The sequence below is a fragment of the Hermetia illucens genome, chromosome 1, assembly GCF_905115235.1.
Source record: "Hermetia illucens chromosome 1, iHerIll2.2.curated.20191125, whole genome shotgun sequence".
Taxonomy (NCBI): domain Eukaryota; kingdom Metazoa; phylum Arthropoda; class Insecta; order Diptera; family Stratiomyidae; genus Hermetia; species Hermetia illucens.
In genome coordinates, this window is record NC_051849.1 from 66,900,311 (window position 1) to 66,923,793 (window position 23,483).

A 23,483-nucleotide genomic window follows, 5' to 3' on the forward strand; every position below is an offset into this window, starting at 1 on the left:
ACAGAACTATCGACATGCGCCGGGGAGTGATATACCAGGAGCACACATGTGACCGTGTTTCGTCCTAAAGCCGCAGCAATAAAGACGGAAGCTCTCATAGGCCTCCTAATCGCACAGAACGAGGATATGAGGATCTCCATTTGCTATTATGGAGACTCTTGAGAAGTAAAGTGGAAGACCAAATCCCTGCAGGCGATCAAACGTCGAAGTTGCCATACCTGTGCACGTGCATAGGCAAAAGCCGAGGAAAGACACTTCGGAGGAGACATCGGATGAAAAACCTACTGAGGTCGCCGACGGAATCTCGGAGGCCATAGAGGTTGAAGGGATTCGATCAAGCAGGGAAGTAGGTCTGCTGCACCTTCTAGGGTTTAGGACAGCGACTTGCAAAAAAGCACCATGTCAGAAGAGGGGGTAATACTTCGACAGTGGAGAAGAGCTCCAAACAATAGCGGAGCCAATGACCAACACTAAGGCAGTCCAGGTAAACCTCCACCATGGATCTGTAGTAATTGCAAGAAGTTCCAAGGATAACATTGGAATAGTGCTTGCTCAGGAGTCCTGGATGTGCCGGGGGCAGATTCGCGATCTGCAAGGAGGAAACATGTAGGTAATTTGGGGTTCTTCTTGTGAAAAACCAAGAGCTTGGCATCATTTTTGAACGTAATTTAAAATATATATGCCTCCTGAAGGGAAGAATTCGAGAGGTGATCGTGGCATCGGGCTACTTCGCAGAAGACCACATCCGGATTCTGCCGGAGTGAGGCGAAAGAATAGTGAAGTATTTTGAGAGGAGGACGCTACCACCTCCCCTTGGCTGTGATGCCAACTCCCTTCACGAAGCCACACGAATCGGAAAGCTGAGTACCTTCTTGAATCTAATTTTAGCAATAAGTTTAAGAATCACTCCAATATTCGTGACCAGCACTACACAGGAGGTACTAGACATAACTCTAGAGAATACACTGATGAACAGGCTGGTCGAGAATTGGATGGTGTCAGATAAACCCTCTAAGTAAGATCACAGAATACTCATATTCGACATTTGGGGCAACTAGGAAATAAAAAGAACAATAAGGAATCCCAGAAGAACGAATTGGGACTCCTATACAACGCACTACTTTCTCAATTTACCTACAAAGGGGTGGTGATATCAGGAGAAAACTGAAACTGGAAACAACGGAGGACGACCTCAACAAGATTATTATTAACGGAATGGATGTTACAAGCTCTTAGCTGTAACCAGTCAGAAATAAACGCTGAATCTACAATATGAAAAGGTATAATTAAGGCCTGACTTTAGAAATGCAGCAAAATCTATAATCACTTTTTCCTATACCCTTCCTTCAAAAATAAAATAAAACATTCAATGCTCATCTAATGTTATCCAATCTGAAGAATTGTATAATGGAATTCATCTCTACATATCGAAAATCAATCTTCAATCTGGAAGCTTTAAAAACCACTTCCCTGCTCAAAGACATGACGTATACAATTTCTCACTGCAAAAACATAATCCGATACATTTCTCTGAAAGGCGATGATAGCATCCTGACGTAATTGAGCGATATAATTGAAATATCTACAAAAACAAAAACATTACCGATTCGCTGCATTATAATATTACTAACACCGGTAGTGGTGAAATCGGATGAAGCGTTAAATATATTATGTAAATGAAAGTAAATGCTTTGCATGTAGCAAAAATAATTCGTTATGAAAATATCACGGTATCGCTGCAATTAAATTCATTGTATATTATGAAGTAGCAATTGCAACTGATAGTGCATAAAATGTGGCTTCCAGATACGTATGATCATAGCAGAAAGCAACCAACTCAGGAGGGTTCCGCTAGAAGAAAGCGAGAATTGAATGGTGATAAGTTTGAAAGAAACGACAGCCGTTACAGCAATGGGCAGACTAAATAATCTTGAAGATTGATATGTGATAATTTCCCCAATTTCCTTAATGAAAGGAGGAGTTGGTGTGGTTGGACGCGAATAAAGGATTGTTCCAATACATATAGTTCTCGTATTTTAATAATATTCATAAGAAAGATGAGGAGGAGATAAAATTACATCATTTTCCCAGCAGTTTTAAAAGAAGGCTTAAGAAAACCAGAGGAGATACATCTGCGGAATGACCTTGCGTTATGTCTTCGATGCCCTTCAAACATTTACACCGATATATCACACATTTCCTCTCCATGTAGTTAACTAGGACAATAACCCGATACTTCCGAACTTAATACCAATAAATTTAATTATCTGCACAAATTGGACGGGCTTTATTCAAATTATTTTGTGAGATATATTAAGCCTGATCCATTCATATTGCGCTCATGCAGTTCAATTTCGTTTCAACCGAAGCGAATTTATGGCTTCCATATCGGAAAGAGAAACTTTTGAAACGTTCGTACGTATCCATGGAAGTATGTAACATGCGGTACCACTTACCACAAGGTAGGTATCCAGGTGAAAAATGACAAACGACAGGTAATATAAACGTCAATTTGTATCTAGAGCTCCGGTGTAAGTTGATATTTATAAATTTTAATTGAGTTCGTAGCTCGGTCGCGGGCACCTTCTCCACATACGCGCCTATAGTATTAGAAATTGCAGCGTGCCATTGCACATACGAGAATGTAATTCGCGACCTGGAAAACTAGTTAGCTTCGTCGAATACATTGGAGTATATGTGCGAAGGGGTTTCGAGTTCATCATGGAACTGCACAAATGCTCTACATATTCGTACTACGTTTTATGTGCCCCCCGGTTTGCAATCTGCACTCCCAAATGCAGACACATATGATATGCGAAATATATGACGCATGTTACGCTGTAATGTGTAACAGATAAATTATTGAAAAACACATTGCAGAGACGTTGGTAGCTGAAGGAAATATTAATGGATATCTCGTGAATGTAAACATAGAGAAAAGAAGCGATTTGTACAGTTTCCACTGACACCGATATGTGAAAGTTAAGATATCACGATTCGGCCGCAGACTGAGCCACACCCTTTGCGTTGGTATCTCCGGAAAACTATATAGAGATTTGAAGGGAAAACCATCTTAGAGCACATGATTTAAGAAGATAAAGGTACAATGAAAGCTTACGTTTTTCAATGACTCAATCCATGACGCCAAAATTGCTAACAAATCTGCTATAAAAATATCAAATCTTCAATCAAGTGTCCTTGAATTGTCATGTCTCTGCCCCATTTGCCACACCACTCAACAACTGTTGGCTAATCTGCAAACCCACCATTATTGTTATGTATACCTAACAAGGTACTTACTTCATTTACAGTTCATCAGAAGACTTGAACGGGTGTCATTGCACCGCACATGATCATCGATCACGTTTTCTATTAGACGTACTGCGAACAGTCTTAGTCATAGTCTGTTGGCAACTTAGCTGGTTTTTAGCCTCTAGCCTCCCTAGCTATCTCGAGCGTATAACCATAGTTGCATTTAATTAGATACATCTTCACGGTGTAGTCGACCAGGCCATATTTCAAGCCTCCGCGCATGACTTAAAGATACGGAAAAGCCCACATGTGATTGTCTGTGTAATACTTGGCTAGTACCAGGTTTATACAATTTATGCGGGCATAACCTCAGCTCACAATTAGAGGTGTGAATTTATGAGTAAAATTATATATTTAGTTTTATTACATTCACGCTAGTTGGTATGGATCTCATTAATTGGAATTAAAGATATTGTACGGCCAGATGGGAAGAGACTAGTCGTTTCGTACTATTGCCTACATCTTTATACATAGTTCAATTAAATTGAGGAAACACAGGGCACTTTACTTAAAAAAATTATTCTTTGAAAAGATAGGTATATGCTTATATGATAGCAGCTCCTTTAGCCTGAGTGCTTGAGAGTGATCAAAGGACTATCCTAAGTTGACTTCTGTGAAGAGCGTTAGGGAGATATGCCCCACAGTCCGGAAACTGGTGAAAGAGCAGTTCCGACCGCACCTAAACGTAGATGTGCCTGTCGATAAAAACTTGTATGCCGCTTGGATTCTAGGGGAAATCCTTAGCAACTCATTCAACGCTATGCAAAAGCCATAAATCCTGTCAGAGAAATGCAACATGCCAAGAATCAGGAAATAACTGGTAGCACTACAAGCATGCAGAGTTAGCATTTCTACTTGGAAAAAAATGTTGGCGTCGAACGAGTTAGTATAATGTGAACCGCGACATGTCGAGGAGACATGGAGAGACCTGAATTCGAACCGGCAACGATGGACATTTGTCCCATTGGTGCCTAGCACGTACTGTCAGAATATTCACATTCGCATCCCATTGATGTTCGAAATCTAAAAATTTGTACTGAGTCGATAGTTTTGACCATGTATAGCTTTGTTAGTAATAGCGCGATTTCCACCAAACTTGTTAGGATCGTGCTTTATATTATAGCCTATAACACACTTCTAGGATGAACTTTACTTGGTTTACTATCAATTTTTAAAAATTATAGTAATATACTATTATTAAGCAAAACTCTTTAAAGGAAAAGTTTCTAGTTTAACTATAGATTTTTTTTAAGGATAGCAGACACGTGTTTCGGGCACAACATGTGTTTTGTGATTACCAAACCAACACTGAAGAAGGACATATGTTGTGTCCGAAACACGTGTCTACTATCTTTCAATAGAATCTATACTAAAAACTGGAAACATCTCCTTTTAACAGTTTTACTTAAAAAGAACTATAGGAAACAAAGGAACTATTTTTATAAAACTTATACTATCATTAACTTTATTTGAACAGATATCAATATGAAAGGTATTCCGGACCCTAGGCACCGTATGATGCCAGCTTCGTGATTTTTTTCCACGCAGAACTATGTAATTCAGTGTATGCGTGGCCGTTCACAGTTCCCACCTTCCCACCAAATTTGGTGTCAATCGGTATAACCGTTTCCGAGAGAAATGCGCGTGGCAGTCAGACAGACAGGTGCGGTGGTGTCCATTCCCGTGGAGCTGGAAATCAGGACGTGAAAAAATTTGAAGGAGATGCATTCATATAGATGCTATTGGAAGGCCACAATCCCGGTGGTGCAGCTTGAAAAAAGGTAGCCCAAATGATGAAACGCATATTGAAAGCATGCGGCGCTACCATGCCGAAGCGGCGAGTCGCTTCGGTGGAATGAATTGATCGGGGAGAAAACCAAACAATTATTGGTCGTCTATACCATATCTGTGGTAACTAAGGAAGAATTTGCAGACATTTTCCTGAGAATCAGTGATAATAAAGCTCCTGGTTTAGATGCTGTTGCCAGTGGAGCTGTTAAACTACAACCAGACACGACTGGTTTATCAGCGTATTTAAAGTATACATGGTAGAAGGAGCTTTTCCGTTCAGTAGAAGAGGCACGCTGTAGACGTGGTTTTCAAACTGACTCTAGACGCGTCGTCTGATAAATTCTTTGCCGTGGTGTTGTTGGACGTCAAAAATGCATTCAATTCAGCCAGCTGGGAGTGGATAAAAAGTTAATTTTCTAAAGCGGGTATAGTTACTTGACTAAACTCTTCGGAAGTCACCTCTCGAAAAGGACACTTTGGTACAAGCAGTACACCGTTACAGCAGGAGCACCACAGGGCTCAGTGTTAGGTCCTCTCCTGTGGAACATGATGTACACTCGGATTTGCAGATGATTTAACCGTGGTCGTCATCGCGAAACAATTTAAAGACTTTGAAGTGTACGCTAACGAAACGCCATAAAATTGTGGCTGAAGATGGTTCAACTTGACCTTGCGAAACAGAAGACAGAGGCGGTCTTGATTACCAATGGTAGGAAAAGGAATCGATTAGTATTCGTGTCGGTGGCCACATCGTCATTTCAGAGCTGGTTATCAAATACTTGGAGGTGATGACTGCCAGGAAGAGAAGTGATGATTTCCAGGAAAGCAATTTGGCATGTGGCAGATTGATTTTACCAACCTTAATGTTTTTTGACATGGGCATAGTCTTATATATGATGCAACCAAAAAATATGCCGCGATCAGTTTGGTGTTACCATGTTTCTTCCGCACTTTATCGTCACAGTCTCGATCTGCTTATGGTCGATTTCTCTGAAAATTGTCGCATTTGATGGTGCATCAGGGCCCATGTCCTTATTTACAAAGGGTTTCGAGTACTTTTTTGGCTCGTAATGTACAGTTAATATAGAGCGATTTCACAAAGTGGCGTTGAGCCGGTTCCAATCAAGTCACTAGCTCCCATTTCTTATGGTAAGTTATTTGTTTAGTTATTTAGTTATTTCATAATGAAAACCAGACTCCAATTATCTCATAAAAACGGTAGTCACTTAAACCGCAAATATCTCAAATTCGATATAATGAGAATTACCTAAATTGCATCATAAAAGCCAAGCATTATCTGTTTTAATAACCAAAACGTAATGCTGTCTACCAGAAGCTTATGCTAACAATCACTCTTAAGTCCGAACTCTCAAGGGTCATTGCCCAAAAATGTTAGCAGAATAGATGGATAACAAACATGCAATCCCCAAATTTTTCTCAACTTGACCACAATATAAATGATGTCCTCATAATTTATGAAGACCAAAAGAATATCCCAAATTGTACCCATTAGACAACGACCACATATGCAAGTATGGTCCCTTAGAAAATGTGTATCTTTTGCTTTTTCTATATTCTGCGGTTATTGACTCCACTAGATTAATTTCTAGTCATTTTAACGGTTAATAGCGTGTGGCAATAGTTTCTGGAATGGATTATCAAATTAGATAGTTGTCGATTAACTCAAGTGTAAGATTATGCAAAAATGGACTGCAATTAGAAGGCAGGTGCATAACCGATGAAGAATTGTGCATGTTTTTGTAGGAAATGGATTAAAGTGAAAATCATAAAATTATATACATGTAGAACAAGGAAAATAAGGCCCGATTCCGAGCAATGTAGCTACGTTATTGAATGGAACAGCGTTTCTAAATATAAGAATTGAAGTCAGATCACTTAATGCGCAAATTGCATATCCACCGTTGAAATAGAATGTTATATGGTAGTTCATATTTAGATATAGAAGTATCAAAACGGATTTAGCAACTTGTCATTGAATTTTGAATTAATTGTAGTGTTTGGTGGTGGCATAATAAAATAAAAGAGTTAATGCTCGACCAATCTCAAATAAATAAAAAATCTGATTCAAATTATAACGAGCCTTTTCTAAGAAATCTCGAGTTTACAGGTAATTTCTAAATCGTTTTTTACTCAAATTTAAAGGATAAACACCCTTCCATTCATCTCACTGACAAACCCGTCAACGTTATAAAAAATAAAGACAGTTGAACTTCTAAGCTTTAATAGACTCTACAGGACATGTAGAAAGTCCGGATATGAAAGGAACTGTTTCTTTATTGAAATTGTAACTTGATTCTCCCAAGAGAAGCACGACACAAAAGCTAGGTACTAAAAATAAACCTACATGAATTCGAAACTGACAACTGATAATTACTCATTCACGTAATGACTTTTTTTTAATACATTACACTGATTGCACTCGCAGATGTGAAATGAACCAGCATAACTGTGGGCTTACATCATTTCCACATATGAACGCCCAGTAGCTCACCAAGCCATCAGCAACACAACAGGAAGTTTTTTTTCTATTATTGTGCTGCCTACCTTTGAATCTAGCTTGGGTAATTGCTGATTGTGTGGTAATTTAAATTTGACTGCTAAACTCAAAAGTAAAAAAGGCAGTACGAGATATGTGTCCATTTAATTTTTGAAGTGATATCATCCCACTTTCTCTAAAGATGAATGAGTAGGAGCAGCCTAGCAGGAAGCTATTGATAAATGAAAAAGACAATATGGCTTTAATGAGGTACCAATTCTTAGAATTTCAACTGAATATTCATGTAAGTTAACCACGACCATATGTTGATTGAAAATCTCTATATATCAGTAGATGACCTTTCAGCAGAAATGAAAGGTTATCGTTATATCTGTTGTTAACAAGGATCAACACCTTGACACGAAATGACACATATTGACTACTCAATAGGATATAATGGCAGGGAAATTTAACAACCCTTCAGCGTCCCTCAGTAATGGGGCTATTTTATTGAAATCAATACTCTTTTGTCTGTAGTGGCAGTTCCCTCCCTTATAGGAAATTCTAGATACTTTTCGAGTCATGTTTTACTTTTGATATCTAATACTTAACGAGTTGAACTTTCACATATAGGCTGATCCACTTACGAAGCGCGTCCAGAAAGTAAGTGAATTGAGGCTCTTGTCGACATGTTAACAACACTACCGTGTAGCCTGACTCCTCCCCCGGCACCGGCGACTACTGGATTCTTTTCTATGAGACATTTTGAACCACTTCCCACATTCTCATGAATTGACGCCTTCAGATTTCCACCTGTTCACTTCGTGGAAGGGGCGGAAAAAGGTTACCAACCAACGAAAAAGTGAAGAGAGAGATAGAGAAGCTAGTGGAGCACCTAACTTTTCCGAGGGGGGATAAAAAAATTATGCTCCGTTTCATTACTTCTACTTCTACTTCTCTTACATGGAGGGTCTATCCCAAAACTTCTAGCAATGATTTTTCAAAAACCGTTTAATCAATATAAATATGCAAATTTTTAATAAATTTTCAAAAAAATGTCTCTTTTATTGGATGTACCATTGTCAACGTTTCACCCAGTCATTGGAGGCACCCTAGAATCTCTTTTTACCCCCTCCAGTGTTCCATGACAAGTTTCTTTCAGTTCTTTTAATCTTTGGGAATAGAAAGAAGTCCGCTAGAGCCATATCGAGATTGTAAGACGGCTGGCGCAGCGTTGCTTCACCCATTTTGGCCAGCAATTCGATGATAATAATTGCGATATGGGTTGCGCGCGATGCGTTGGTGCAACATCCAATTGTTACATACCCTTGGTTCGCGATTTGCTCATCCTTCATTTTTTCGGGCAAGGATACTCCTTGCTCTGACGCTGAATCAGGATTGTACGCATAAATCCACATTTCGTCATTTGACCACTGGGGCCGTTCATTGATGGCACTTCAATAAATGCACCTCCTTTATCTCACTCGTCAATACTTTCGGTATCATTTTCGTGCAGATTTTAATCACTCAAACATTAAATCGTCGGACTGTCCCCGACCTGCACGGGACGCAACCCTGCCTCCACAACTGCAAGCAGGTACGGGTCTCATTTCGAAGCTTAGATCTCCTACCAATTCGCGTAACTCGGCGCCTCCCCCCAACCAAAATTGCCAAAAAAATTCCGAGAACTTTTGAGACACGCCCCGTATGTACAAATGTAGCCGAGCGTTTTTATTTTTATAATAAAGCTTTTTGAAGCCGACAAAAATTGAATATAGTACATTTACTTTCTGGATGTCCTTCGTACTTGTTGAAGTTCGAAGCCAATTGTATTATAATATTTTAACGAGTAATGAATGGGCGCCATATCTTGGAATAGTTCTGAAGGCGAAGCTATTAGACGCCGTCGTTTTAATCTACCGAGAGACAAAATAGCTTAGAAAGCTTAACTTGCAAGGATTGCTAAACACGTCGGAGCAGTTATATAAAACTCAACCCCAGGCTTGTTCAAAAAGGGAGCAGTCAATGTCTTACTCCTCTAGAACAAGGGGATGATGAAGCAGCTAATAAGTACAACTCCAGGCTGAATGAAAAAGCGTAGACAACGCCTTACTCTACAAAATAATTTCCACAGTGTTCTTCGACAAACTCTGTATTTTGTAAAGGACGATGATCTCTTCACAATAGATAAATTCATATAGAAAGCAGATAGACAGACTAATTTAAACTAATTTAGGATCGATGGTTTCATGCTTTACGATATTAACTTTAGAGGCCTTGAAAGATGAGGCAGCAGTATATGAATTTCCTCTACCCTGGACGAAACTAAATTAGTTGCCAAAAAAGTGGGAGAAAGTTTCTTTCGAATTAATCATCATCAAGCGGATAACGGACTTAGAACTCCTTCAATCTTAACACAAAACTCCGCCGTCTTTAGTTCGAGATGAGGCTGTGTAAGGTAATGACCCTAGAAGCGCAGCTCCATTAGAGTGACCCGTCGACATACGCCTGCATGCATCGCATGTGTTAGGGAGTCTTAGGAATGTGAAGGGGGCGCGTTCTTTCAGAAACATGGAACGTTGGAAAGGATCTCTCGGGAACTCCAGGAAAGAGAAATCCATGACGGATTGCGTCCTCGAGTTTATACCTCATCGAACGTCAAATGTTTATGAGGTGCGACCAACATGGCTTTCCTCCGCAATTTCCCTGCCTAATCCGCCTTATGCTGGTCAATAATGATTTTCTTGCACCTCGCATTAAAAAAAGGTAAAAAGGTAGTCTCGAAATATTGGTATATGCTAAACATTCTGCTGGCGGCGAAATCGTCGTTTATAGCAGAATTTCTTTATTTCTTTGCTAGAAACACCGTAAATACAGATTAGTGTCACGTGATATCGAAGTACCTCGAGTAAGTGAACAAAAAGATTCGAGCGCGTTCTCTCTAAGCGTTCCGTACCAAAAACTATGGAAGTTGAAAATATTTTTGACGTCTCACTCAATTTCCCATGCCCCTTTATGGGCACCAAGGTGTGAGAATTCTCTAGCGAATAAAGTGGATGAAACTGATTGCAGATTTAAAGAATTAATTCGAATAACTGAAGCGATGGAAAAGCTTTAATCTTCGAAGTAGCCAAAAGGGATACATAGTGGACTGTCTACCCCAAAGACAAGAGCCATTCGCTCGTTGTGATGTCGAGCGCTGTCAGGCTTCTGCCGTCTATTAGTATTCCAGGCTATTCTTTATTGATGCGAGGCTGCTGTTGATTGCCACGCGGCATCGCCTGCAGTAGAAACAAATTTCCCAGCGGCAGCTGCGTGGGAATATAAAGGGCGGTGGTTTAGTCAAGAACGGACAATGAAAGTACTATAAAACACTATAAAACATTCCATAAAACCTCCAGCTTGTATACTGGATTGCAACTAGACGTCAAGGAGTCATCAGCCCGGTTTTCTTCCACAAAACTGCAGTCAGATGTTATCTCTAACTTCCTTACAATTATTCCTCTTTCGACTGGCCGCTTGAGTGGTTATTCCTGGAGTTCATAAGCTAGTGTGAAGAAGCGGCGTGATGCATTAGGTTATTGGCTAGTCACGCCATCTTCTTTGTTGCATGAAACTGATGTGAATAATGAACAACTCAATCTCCTTACTACATGATCAAAGGTCGCGCTCGGTATTTTCCTACAGTACTTCTCGGGAAAAACACCTTCAATTTTCCCAAAGAAGACTGAGGTTGGTGGATATGCAAAGCAATGAAGAAATTCCCCGGATAAAGGGCTCCAGGGAAGTGTTTGCTGGCAAATTTGGAATGAAGATATTCGGGCCATATTTCTAGTGTCTTAGGGTGGAATGTCCACTAGCTGGAACAACAGAGCGAGAAATACAAATGAAGCCAAAGAAAGGGGATCACAAAGGTTCAGTTCAGCCTCCCCGACTTCGTGTTACGTTATCTAACTCCACACCAGCACACTAAGAGGCTACTGAGAGAGTAAGGAAGTAACCCTGAATAATGAAGACTTATATGGCATGAATACTTCTAGGAATGAGTATCCTGTCCTGGTGGACGCGGTTGCCTACTTGGATAGACAACAGTAATATGGATGAATGGATATGAATTTCAACTTGGCAGTTTGTACGAATAATTTTGCCCAGAAATTAAGCGTTTAAATTATCCTCCTCAAACTTTTTATTCCGCAGAACTTAGTCTGCAAATTCGGTATAATCAATAAAATATAGTAAAAAGTAAATTGCTGGAGCACATAAGATTATTAAGAAATTTTAACTAACCAAAACATATCACTTGAGAAAAGTATAGAAGATTTGTTATGGAATCCTGAGCCTACGAAACTAACTTCCTTCCATTTCCGCACAGAAAGTAATGTAAACTTCAGAAAACATGGAGAGGATGACAACAGGGTCCTTAAAGATAACAAACGTAACATAAGATTCATGAATGTTGGAATTAAGCCTCTAAATAGTAATTTTTTCTAAGTAAACAAAATAAAGAACTTCTGCGCCTTTAGTGCGGGTGCCTTGCTTTAAATTAAGTTAATATTTGATAACTAAAAAGTATGGGCGAAAAGGTAGAGTGTAGGCCAAACAATCATAATAGCCACCCATTGAAATAGAATTAAAGATAGCTAAGTTCAATTTAAGCCAGAAATAAGCTACCAACGTTGAAAGTAAGTCACTATTGAAAAATAGAAACTAAAAGGTCGCACAGATGAAAAGCAATACTTGTACATGACGATGGGTAAAAGTGTAGGCACAGGCAGGAGAGTCGTCATTGTTGCGATACCTTTTTTGGTCTATAAAAATTCGAGCCTTGGAAAGTTTTACCTAATGTGTTATCCTTTTTGAGGCAGCTGATTAGAAACAAGTTATCAAACTCTCTCATCATAAAAGTGCGTGTCACCTCTCCCCGAACTACAGATAGTTCGATATCCTATTTAATTATTTGAAAGTTGACAAGCCGCCACAAATCACGAGCGAGCACAATGCTGGCGACATTGAATGAAGTGCTTTAACAACAAGGTCTAGATTCAAAACTGAATTGTTACGCCATCTATTATTATTACTACATATTAGAAAGTGATTTTACAGATTTTGTTCAAAGTTAAATTTAAGTAAAATCAAGAATGAACCAAAATTTGCCAAAGAATGAAATCACAACCGACATTTTCTGTTGCGTAATCAAGCCAAATTTGTCAACGTGGATGAAACAATCACAATCATCCATATTTTCTCATTTCTAGTGTCAAAGCATTAGCAAATAAATAGCATTATCAACTCTATATTATATTTTCTCAACGTTTCGGCAACTTGATTAAGTCATTTATAATATATTTGGCTTTTTATTACATATTTACATGTGAAATGACATCGTATCCAAGCTGAAGATATTTCTGCAACTCCCCAATTTATCTCTTCCTTATCCCTTTGACTTCATGTTACAATTCAATTACACATTACATATCGCTTGCTCCATCTAATTATGTAAATGTCCCATGTACGCACTGTAAAGATAATCCAAATTACACCCTCCATTGAGAACCGTAACAACTATTGGGGAACTATCATCGACAAAATGACAAAATGTGTATTGCATCACGATTGGGGCCGCATCGAGTGACAAAGCCTAATTGAATTACTTGTTCTACAATATCGCACTGGGATTAAATTGTTTATTATAAGCACATATAGACATACGTGGTTTGTCTAGCTTCATGCTTAGTCAATTATGTACGCTGAGGAGTTAAGCGCACTCAGATGCAACTTGAAATGGTTCAGAGCCATACAATGCCCAAATGATCGGTTCGTCGTGTGAATTTCCTCTGCTATTATTAGTCCACCATTCAACCAGTCAGTGGATGAGAAGATTTGAGTCAAATGCAATTTGTGTCAATCTAGATATGTGAGCGATGTATCGAGATGACAGGCACAAATTGTTGATTCAGAGTATTATATGTTCAGAGTTTGTCACATGGCTTCTATTGAATGAGGGATAGTGTTTGTAGGTCAAATTGGAGAAACTAACACTGAAGTCGAATTTAGTCTGCTGAACCTGAAATTTTACTCTTGATTTAGGAAAAAATTAAACTGGAATATGAGATTGTAATTTGGGAAAAAATTAAGCTGAAATATAAGATTGCGATGCTTTGACTTAAGCGGGATCTTTCTCTTAAGATTGAGAATTTCAGCTCCTTGCTGGACGTTATTTATAAAGAAAATGGCATTCACGGGAGGTCAAAAACAATTCTGAGTTAAATTAAGTCTATTTCAAGTATGGAATTTGGTTAACCCTCCCAACTAAGACTCTTACCTTTGGTCAATACATTCTGCCATATCATTTGTCTTAATATGATAACGTCATTCTATGTATGGTTACTTAGGGCTACTCCCTAAAATATATAAATATATTCACTTTACCTGAGAATAACTGGAATGATGCGTGAATCGAGATCCGTCAATAAATTGTCCTGGTTTGTCTACGAAGAATATTCATACAAATTTTCCGATAGACAATATGATTTTCAAACTATATCCCAACACACACACAGACAATTTAAAAAAAATCGAGAAAAAACGAAAATGGTCGATGCTTTTTCGATTCATTCTGCATAACATAGTGAGTTGTCAAATAAAGGTACTACCCCAGAAGTAATTGATACGATTACTAGTTAGTCTATTTAGTCAGACAAGTAAAACGTCCTTGACAGTCTATAGATGCAGCTCTGCCTGGATAACTTTTATCAAATATGGAAGAATGCTTAGGAAGTAGGCGTAGTTTCTAAAAGTATTTTGCTATTGAAGACATGGGGGGAAAATTTACGCCCTGTGCCACATTTTTTCCAGATACCTCTTCTTTTCAAATTTCAATAAACGCAACAAACAAACAACTAACAAAATTGAAATAACAATTTTTTCCAAAAATTTGGCGAGATTAATGCCATTCGCTCTTTCAAATTTAAAATTTATCGTAATGTCGTCCGACCCGTCGCTTTCTATAGTTCTGAGTGTTGGCCGACTATAAAAGACAATGAACGGCGAAGATGTTGGGTTGGACTAGTGGCGTGACACGTTTTGAACACATCCGAAATGAGGATATCCGAAATCGATATGGGGTTGCACCGATAGTGAAAAAATTGAGAGGAAAGCGTCTTCGATGGTATGGTCACGTAATTCGCGCTAACGAGAATTCACTCGCCAAGATTCGTCTGAAGGTAGAAGTCGATGGTAAGCAGGCAAAAGGGCGGCCGAAACAACGATGACTTGATACGCTGGATGGGGATTTACAAGCCTCTCAATTGCATCCAGATCAAGCTTTTGATAGAGCAAAGTGGCGTAACCGGTCACCACGAGCCAACTCCGCTTGTGAACGGGACAAGAACTGAAGAAAAAAAAGCGGTTCTTTCATTTTGATGTGGTATCTGATATTAATAGGAGCACTTATGGGGAAAAATCACTTTGGACGTCCGAAAAATAATAATTTTTTACTGTTTTTTTTTTGTTTTACATAAAACATTATTAAAATCAATTCACTGTCTGCCTGTCAGTCGTCACACGCACTTTTCCCCAAAACGGCTAAACCGATCCGAACGAAACTTTGTGGACATATGCGAACTATGAAATCCCACGCATACTGTGAGTCATATAAATTTACGTGCAGGTTAAAGGGGGCTCTCCACACATGTAAAAGGGAGATGTAAACATTTTTTTCATTAAATTTAGTCATGTGGGGTCCAAATGAATTAGTACTTTGCGAATCTGATATTAGTTTTGACGTGAACTGCAAAGTGTGCGAGTAAGGAATCAAAATGTACACACTTAAGGGGGTCATCCTGTGTGTCGGATCCGCGGAATCGATTTTTTTTGGCATCAATTGTATCTAAATATAGTGTAAAATATATGGGCAAAGTGATTTTTTGATATTCGACTAATGTTTGAATGACTTCGCTAAAAGGACAAGGCTTCAGGCCGTGCATGTGTTTCTTGAAGAAACCTAGTGTTTATGGACTAGGTATAGCAGATTAATGGTCCGTTAAGGTTTTATGGCTCGAAATCGCATGTTGAAAATCGGGTGCCACCATAGTGCAAAATATATCCAACGAAATTCTTTGAAATTTTCACGACTTATTCAGAACATATTTCTACGATCCGCAAACTAGGATAATTGCGATTCATTCAGTAGTTTTTTTTATTCATTGAAGAAGCCGTAAAAAAACACTAAAATTAAAAAAAAAAGTTTGATCCAGCACTAAAAATTTAGTTTTTAATATTTTTTAATAATCCTAGTTTGCGGACTGTAATTAAGTCTGCACGTTAAAATGCCGTTTACTTTTTTTCTTTAAGATGATCTTCAGCGCCCTCTAGCGTGGCAGCAGAAAAACACCTTTTTTTGGAGATGGGTGTATAAATTGCTCTGTATTTCAATAACGAACTATGTGATCAGGCTGGAAAAATTACTATGCACACTCAAGACATTATTAAATCTACAGTGAAAAATTCGTATTTGTATCTTTCCCCAGCTCTTCACAAAAAATTTCTAAAACAAGTCAAAATAACAGCCTTCACACGGGATGACCCCCTTAAAGTGAGACAGGACTCATTTTCGAAAACTATCCAACGCAAAAATCCGAAAGCTGCGCTTAGATGAAATCTAGGCCCCAAAATATGTCCCATTTCGATATCTGCTCAAGTAAACTTACTAATAATATATTACCAACTTTTAGAAATTGACTGAAACCACCCCTGGACCATTAACAGTTCAGGTAAAAACTTGCTGAGGAAGAGGACAACTGGTCCTCGAAATATCGGTATATGAGGGAAAAAAAATCAGTATTCGGCATCTAAAAAAAATTAAAAAATCAAATTTGTCTTTTTTTTCTCATTATTTTCCCTTTTTTGTTGCCATCATAATTCCAAAGCAGATATGGAGTACAGCGTATTTTTGGCCAATACGAAAATTCCACTCGAGTGGGCTGCCATTGCTCTGAACGAATATCGGACTCACCAAACTTTGGGAAAAATCGTTAATTCAGCTATTGGGTGTGTACATAAGTTTTTTCTAAAGTAAACTCTAGAATTTCATTTTGTTTTTATTTAATCTAATACATACTTTCCGCCGTGATTTATTATACACTGTCAACGGTCTGATAGCAGCCTAATCCCCTTTTTGTAAGATTTAGATGACTAGGATGAGAAGAAATTCATAACTCCGATTTTTAGACTGTCTTCATTAAAAAAATTCTTTCCTTTCCTTATGTTTCTTATGTCCGAAGTGTGAAACAAGTAACAATTTGAGGGAGCAAAATCAGGGAAGTACAGGGATTGAATAATCTGCTGCCAATCTAATTCCGTAATTTTTCTTTGAGTAAGTGCGACCTTTCGAGGGTGAAATCCTGGTCTTGATGTCGATGGTGGTTTCCGTTCTTCTTTCAGCGGGTCACAGCGTTTAACATTAGGAAAGAATCCACTTCTCATCCCCAATGACCAAATAGGAATGAAAGCTGCCTGATTTTTTTCTATTCAGCAGGAACAGGTGGTCTTCCTCACTCATGGGAACCCCAGGAATCAAATTTCACAACATATCCCAGAATCAGATTATTTTTTCGATGATGGTAGGGTGTACGTTGAACCTCTTCGATAGCTCAGCAACAATTTAATTATCTTTCTCCTCTAATGCCACTAACCATTTGTCGCTTTCAACCTCATGTGGCATTCCAAAACACGGCTGATATGCGATTTTTCTTTCCCCGCCACTACTGCTGGCACACACATTCAGTTACAGCATTGGCGCTGTAAATTGCACACACAGTTTTGATAACCATCTCTGTGTCCGAGAACGAATTCATACACTAAATAATGTCTTAAATGAATTTTATCTACTTCTATTTTTGATTGCGTCGCAGTCTGTTCAGTCTAGTACTAGAGATTGACTACCCCTACTTAAGCGATGAGCATACTTTTCAGCCCTGCCCTTCCTGCTTTTGCACCACATGCCAGAACTGATGTCAGCATTGAAAGGTCCTGATCGAGACCTATCATTTGATACCCCACATGACTACATTAGGCGAAGAAAAATTTCAAACACCCTCTTTCCATGGAGACCCTTCGTTAAGTTCCCCATTAAACGATGTAGTTCACAATATGCGGGGGCGTTCGTAGTTCCCACCTTTCCTCCAAATTTGATGTCAATCGGTACAACCGTTTCTAAGAAAAGTGCGTGTGACAGACAGACTACTGCCTGTTGTGGATTGCGGTGGGCGCGTCACCTAATCCGTATGGGTGAGGATAATCCTACCCGGAAAATATATAAGAGAATATCTATGGTAGAAAAAGAAGACGGAGCAGATCCTGCCTCAGATGGATGGCGTAAGTAAGGACGTCAGACAGCTTTTAGGAATATCACATTGGTGGACCTCGTTGCAAAACCAGGATGGCTGGAGTTGCTTACTAAGGCAGGGCTAAACCGGGTGCCGCTTGTTGTGCCGTTGATGATGATGATTCTAGATACTGCCAAGCGACCATTCCAAAAGAAAAGAACGACGCAATTTGCATGAAAATTACAAGCCAAACATAATGGACAAGATCCTCCCTACAATATGGATTTGGAACTTTTTGACGCTTCATTTTGAGAACAATCAAACGTTGAGGAATGAAAATTCCATATCAAAGCAAACAAACTATGTTTAGATTGTCATTTTTCCTAGAAGTCACACGAACAAGTAGTAAACCGATTTCACAGTTTTGTTAGATAATAAAAAAAGTCACAAAAATAAATTTAACCAAAAACGAGATTATCTGATAGCTACATAATGCATAAACAAACGCCCTATTGAAAAAAGATTTTTCTTGAAAATTCCCTCACATCAAACATCCGGCAGAAAAACTTCTACAATTTTAATTCCTTTGAAGAAACACTCCCACCGTTAACCGCTTAAAAATCACCTACTACTTGGAAAAATCTAACCTTCATCAGTCCCCTAGAATATTAATGTTCAAGATACATAATTAATTCACCTTGAATTTTCAAACCTTGATTATTTTTTATTGAAATACAATTGTGAGAATTTTCCAGAGTATTTATAAACGGCATTTATCTACTTGCATTTATATCTGATAGAAAAAGCATACTAACTTTATGATGCTATACATTCAAAATAAGATAATGAGCAAGATAAAACGTAATTTTTCAGTGCAACGGAAATGGGAGGTAATGTTTTTTTTTCTCACTGGTTGGCGTGAAATGGGACTAATATAATGAAATAATACCAATTAGTTGTTAGTATATAAATCATACCATACAGTGTAGCAAACTTATATATTCGTTGTGGTCAACTTACATTTTCCTGCAAAAAAAAAAGTGTGATTAGATATACAGATTAGATGCATAAAAGAGTAAGACTACTAAAATCAGGTAAAAACAAATGCGACCCTTATGACAACTATACATAGTTAATGGAAATGCGAAAATACAGTGGTTTCCGGGATTTTACAATTTGCCTAGAGTCCTATTTCTATTTTGAGCAACAATGTCGTTAGACGTTTGAAAAAAAAGTTATCTACAATGGCAAAATACTGTTATTTACAGATTCACATTATAAGTAATGAAAAAGAACTATCCTTGGCAAAGATTTAACCGTTCTCCAGTTGACGGGCGTTAAAGGAAGCTATCAGTGATTAGTACAAAGGATGGAGTTAGATATTGAATACTTTTCCAAAATATTTCTTGACTGTCAATAGCGTCAAATTCAAAAGGATAATAAACCACAATTAAAATTAGTTCCCCATATAAAGGTAAATAATTAAATTGCAGATATACGATTAAAAGATAACAAAAAATTATTTGAAAGAAAGTTTAGTTTTTCATGAACGAAGAACTTTCGCTAAACTTACATGATTTTGGTTGGGGGGGGTGCTTCAGGTATAAAGGTTTTGTGATCATGTTATGTGATAAACGTTCTATGAACGTTTTCCTTTTCTTGTAAACATTAGGACTGTTTTTATATTTTTTTGAAGATATTATTTGGAACTAACCGAAGTGTTGTAAGTGTCATCTAGAGACAAGTATTTGCATTGCAGTTCAGGAGGCCATCTTGCTTCTCAAATTTGGATGGCCAGCCAGAACTACGTGGAAACACCATTTTGACCTTCTATAACTTTGTTCGTAATAATTGGATTGCCTTTGAACCTTTCTGCCCTTCTGCCTTTTTCCAGAATTGTGTCTTATATTATACTGATGCCAAATTTTATATTTTTAACAACAACTTAAGGGGTATTTTCGGGTATATTTCTGAAATATATTGATATGCTATTTTTACTTTTATTTGTGCAGGTACTGTAATCGAATGTATTTTAAAGCCTAGATTTTGTAGAGATGCATTGCTGCGATTTTTTAGATTCTTCGGATGATTAGGTTCTGAGAACGTTCCCTGCGTTTTATCCAATACTAGAAACAAGACCACTTTCGAAAGATACCTCTCCTTTCGCACATATGGGGAACACCCCTTATGCCCAACACAAAATAGTGCCACTCGTTGCATGTGTAGTGGTTCACAGTCAAGATATTCTCACCAAATTTCGTGACGATAGCTCCAGCCGTTACGGATTTGTTGCGGTCGATTTGCTTTTCATTCCCAGGTCATCAAATGAAGAACAAATTTCATGACATCAAGATGCTAATCTATTCCATAATATCACTGACAGCCAATTGGCGATTTTGACGTGTCAGATCGTTGACTTGATTTCAGTGGAAGTTGAGCACCTTCCTAGTTGGTAATCATCCTCAACTGACAATTTTAGGTCGTGAAAACCATTCACGATATCACATAGTAACTGAGCTTCTTTGGAATATAATGCTACTAATTGCATGTCACCAAATATTTTTACTGAGGCATAATTTAAAACATTCGATTCGACATTCTAAATAGAACACGTATTTGTTGCATGTAAACCCCATCTTTTAGAACAGGAAATATCTATTTCATGTTGCCCTACGATGCATTTCTATGAGAACTTGTGAAGGATTCAACCTAGGAATTTTGTGAAGATCAATTCGACATTTTCTCCCATGATGAGTTCACTTAAGCGAATTACAAGATTTGTTATGATGGTGTAATATGGCTATACCACGTTCTCGTAGTGAAAACATACCACCTGGAGAACAACAAACCCTGAAGAAGGTGAACGTAGTGAATTATTTGTTTAGCCTCGGCCGGACGGGATTTTTCACATAAATAAATCAGCAGCAACACAAAACATCCTCATCTATCCAAGCATTTACCAATGAGTAGCGCGCTAGGCCATGGCTGCTGCAGATCCCCTTTTCAGGAGTTTTATGATTACATTAAATATTAAACAGAAATGTCTAGGTGATTCAGTTGTTGGGCAGAGAGACGGAAAACTCATTGAGCATCTCTCTCGCTCATGATGGCCAAACAAGAGTTACAGAAACCCAACCCCTCAAGAACTGATAACAGGATAGATAATAAAACTGGAAAATTCATCCCACCATCAATCATTACCATAATTGCCTAGTACTTTAGCCGGCAATTTTTAATCATGATTAGCAACTTAGAAAAACCACGTTTGAATTGCTTTCCCCAATAAGTAAGGCAGTGAAAACCGTGTTTTTTGTTTAAATTCAATAAAAGTCTTCCAGGATTAATTAATGATTGATAATCAATCAAACTAACGATTAACAATTAAAAAATTACTAATCAGCCAATTGACTAATCAAATAATGCTTTAGTCCGTTAAAGTAATGATTTGAAATACTAATTCATTCATTTATCGAGGAATTTAGTGGACTGATGTCTAAATTGTCTCGCATCTTTTTCTTGTAATAAAGCCCTAAATATAATTTTCTTTTGTTTGGTTTTATTATTTTGGCTTCTTGAATTTATTTATTTATATAAAGCGGTTAATCTATAGAAAGTCAAATTATACATTGCTTCAGAAGAGAGAAAGTAAAAAACGTAACCCAGGCTTAAAAGTAAAGTAGGACAAGGAGTGTCAAGACTATGCGGTAGCTGTTATAACGCCAACGTGGTCTTGGCATCGGGGAGTGAAGATAGAGTTTGAGCTCCACGAAACGCACTCTGCACTACGTGTTCTATAGGAAATGCTGCGATGGGGAATATCAATAAAGACAGAGCAATCTCTCAGACCATTAGAGACCATCGCTCTAATGTAGGTAAGGGAAATAAAAAGAGAATGGAGAAAATAGTTCACACGTGGAAAGGCCTTCCTAAAACGGATTAATTGGATTTCCGTTAAACTTTTCGAAGACCGCTAAGGGGAGTTCACAGAGCAATACTCGATGCTTCCAACCAAGGAGTTGAAGTGTGTCAAAGTCAGTAAAGAAATGCAACATAAAGCCTGACGTTCTGGAACCACGGTTGGTGACATTACGTCAATGGTTGGGAAAGCAGAGCTTATGTTCGAAGGTTCCGCAGAAGTGTTAGACAGAGCTCAGATGTGATAAAGAATACCCACCAATAGCTTAGGGAAAAATATGGGGTCAGATTTAAGCGAGTTGCATTTTCTGACCCTTAGTCATTAACAGAGAATCATTGAACCTGACTGTTTAAATTCATTTGAAGAGAGGAACGAGTCTATTGAAAACGTTACAGAGAAAAAGAACGCAAAGCCACGGATCTAAATCAAGCAAAGCCAAATCAGGAAAGAGGGAAGAAAATTGATGAACAATAAGCATGGTAAAGAACCTGAAGTAAATCTTTAATGAAATATGCAACTACCAAAAGAAATACTGACGTGTGTTGCTCTGTAGCTATAAGACGACCATAGCTGGCAATCAGTGAACCATGCCTCAAGGATTTTCTACAAGAAAAACAGACGGTAGTCGCGAAAGCATTGCTATTTTGATCTGTAGGGATCATAAGGGCCTCTTTCCACAAGTTAGAAAAAAAACAACTTCCAAGGCTGTTGTTAAAAATTAAGCAGACAGAAGGGGAAATTTTTTGGTTGGTTTTTAGTAGAAAAAGCCTAGGAAGCGATCGGAATCAATTCCAAAATCATCAAGGTTGTCAATGAGGTAATTGGCTAAAGAAGGGTTAAAGTGGCGTTTTGTGAAAGATACAGCTACACCCAACCGGAGAAAAGAAAAAGAAGAAAGGGAGGTAAGTCACACAATAATTGCGAGCCTGCGAGTTTGAGGAAAGTGTGAGAAACGTAGTAAGAATTGCGATTACTACAGTTGTAAAGAAATAGGTGTAAACGTTCTTACTAATAAATTTACCAAATACCGCAGAGCTTTGAAAAGAGCGTTACTTCTGAAAGACTGCCTATTTTTGGTTGCTGCGAGCTTTAGACGAAGCCTTTCATATCCCAATAGTGATCGAGAATATATAAAAATGCAAAGGGTTGGTGCGGGACAATGAAATAGGTTAGACAGAATTATTATATGTAGAAAGTGCTCAAAGCTTAACGATGCATCTCTTAATGCATGATGATGAAATCCAAGTTAATAATTGCCAAGGCTGAATATAGGCCTTTGAGTTCCGAACGTGAATTCAAATGTACGATTATAGAGAGCAAGACCAAACCAAAGAAAGTGTTGAACTGAAAAAATAAGGAGATAAGACGAGGAAAATAACAAATTTGGATGGAAAAATACGTAGGGTAACAAAGTCAAATCGAAGAAAAAGAACTTAACAGCGAACAAGATACTTCCACAGATTACCCTATCTCAGGCCGCATAATCTCTGCCACGGCGAAAGACAGAGTTGTCTTCGAGGCCTGAGTTCAAAATCTTACTATCCAACTAAGTTTGAGAAATTCCCATTATATCACCTAATCGCATTATTCACTTCTTCACCGCGCAGGTCGATTTGACTTAATGATCGTGCAGGTGAAAAGG

The 23,483-nt window shown here is 38.2% G+C and overlaps 1 protein-coding gene across 10 annotated transcripts in view; it reads right to left on the minus strand.

The window, feature by feature from the left end:
- LOC119661721 (serine-rich adhesin for platelets) overlaps positions 1–23,483 on the minus strand; it is a 375,597-nt gene that overhangs the window by 81,954 nt on the left and 270,160 nt on the right. For 2 of the 10 annotated variants that reach the window (XM_038071185.1, XM_038071186.1), the window contains exon 2: positions 18,946–18,951. The exons of the other annotated variants lie outside the window; for them this stretch is intronic. The gene's annotated coding sequence lies outside the window, so the exon portion shown is untranslated. The remainder of the gene's footprint in view (positions 1–18,945; positions 18,952–23,483) is intronic. 10 annotated transcript variants of the gene reach the window in all.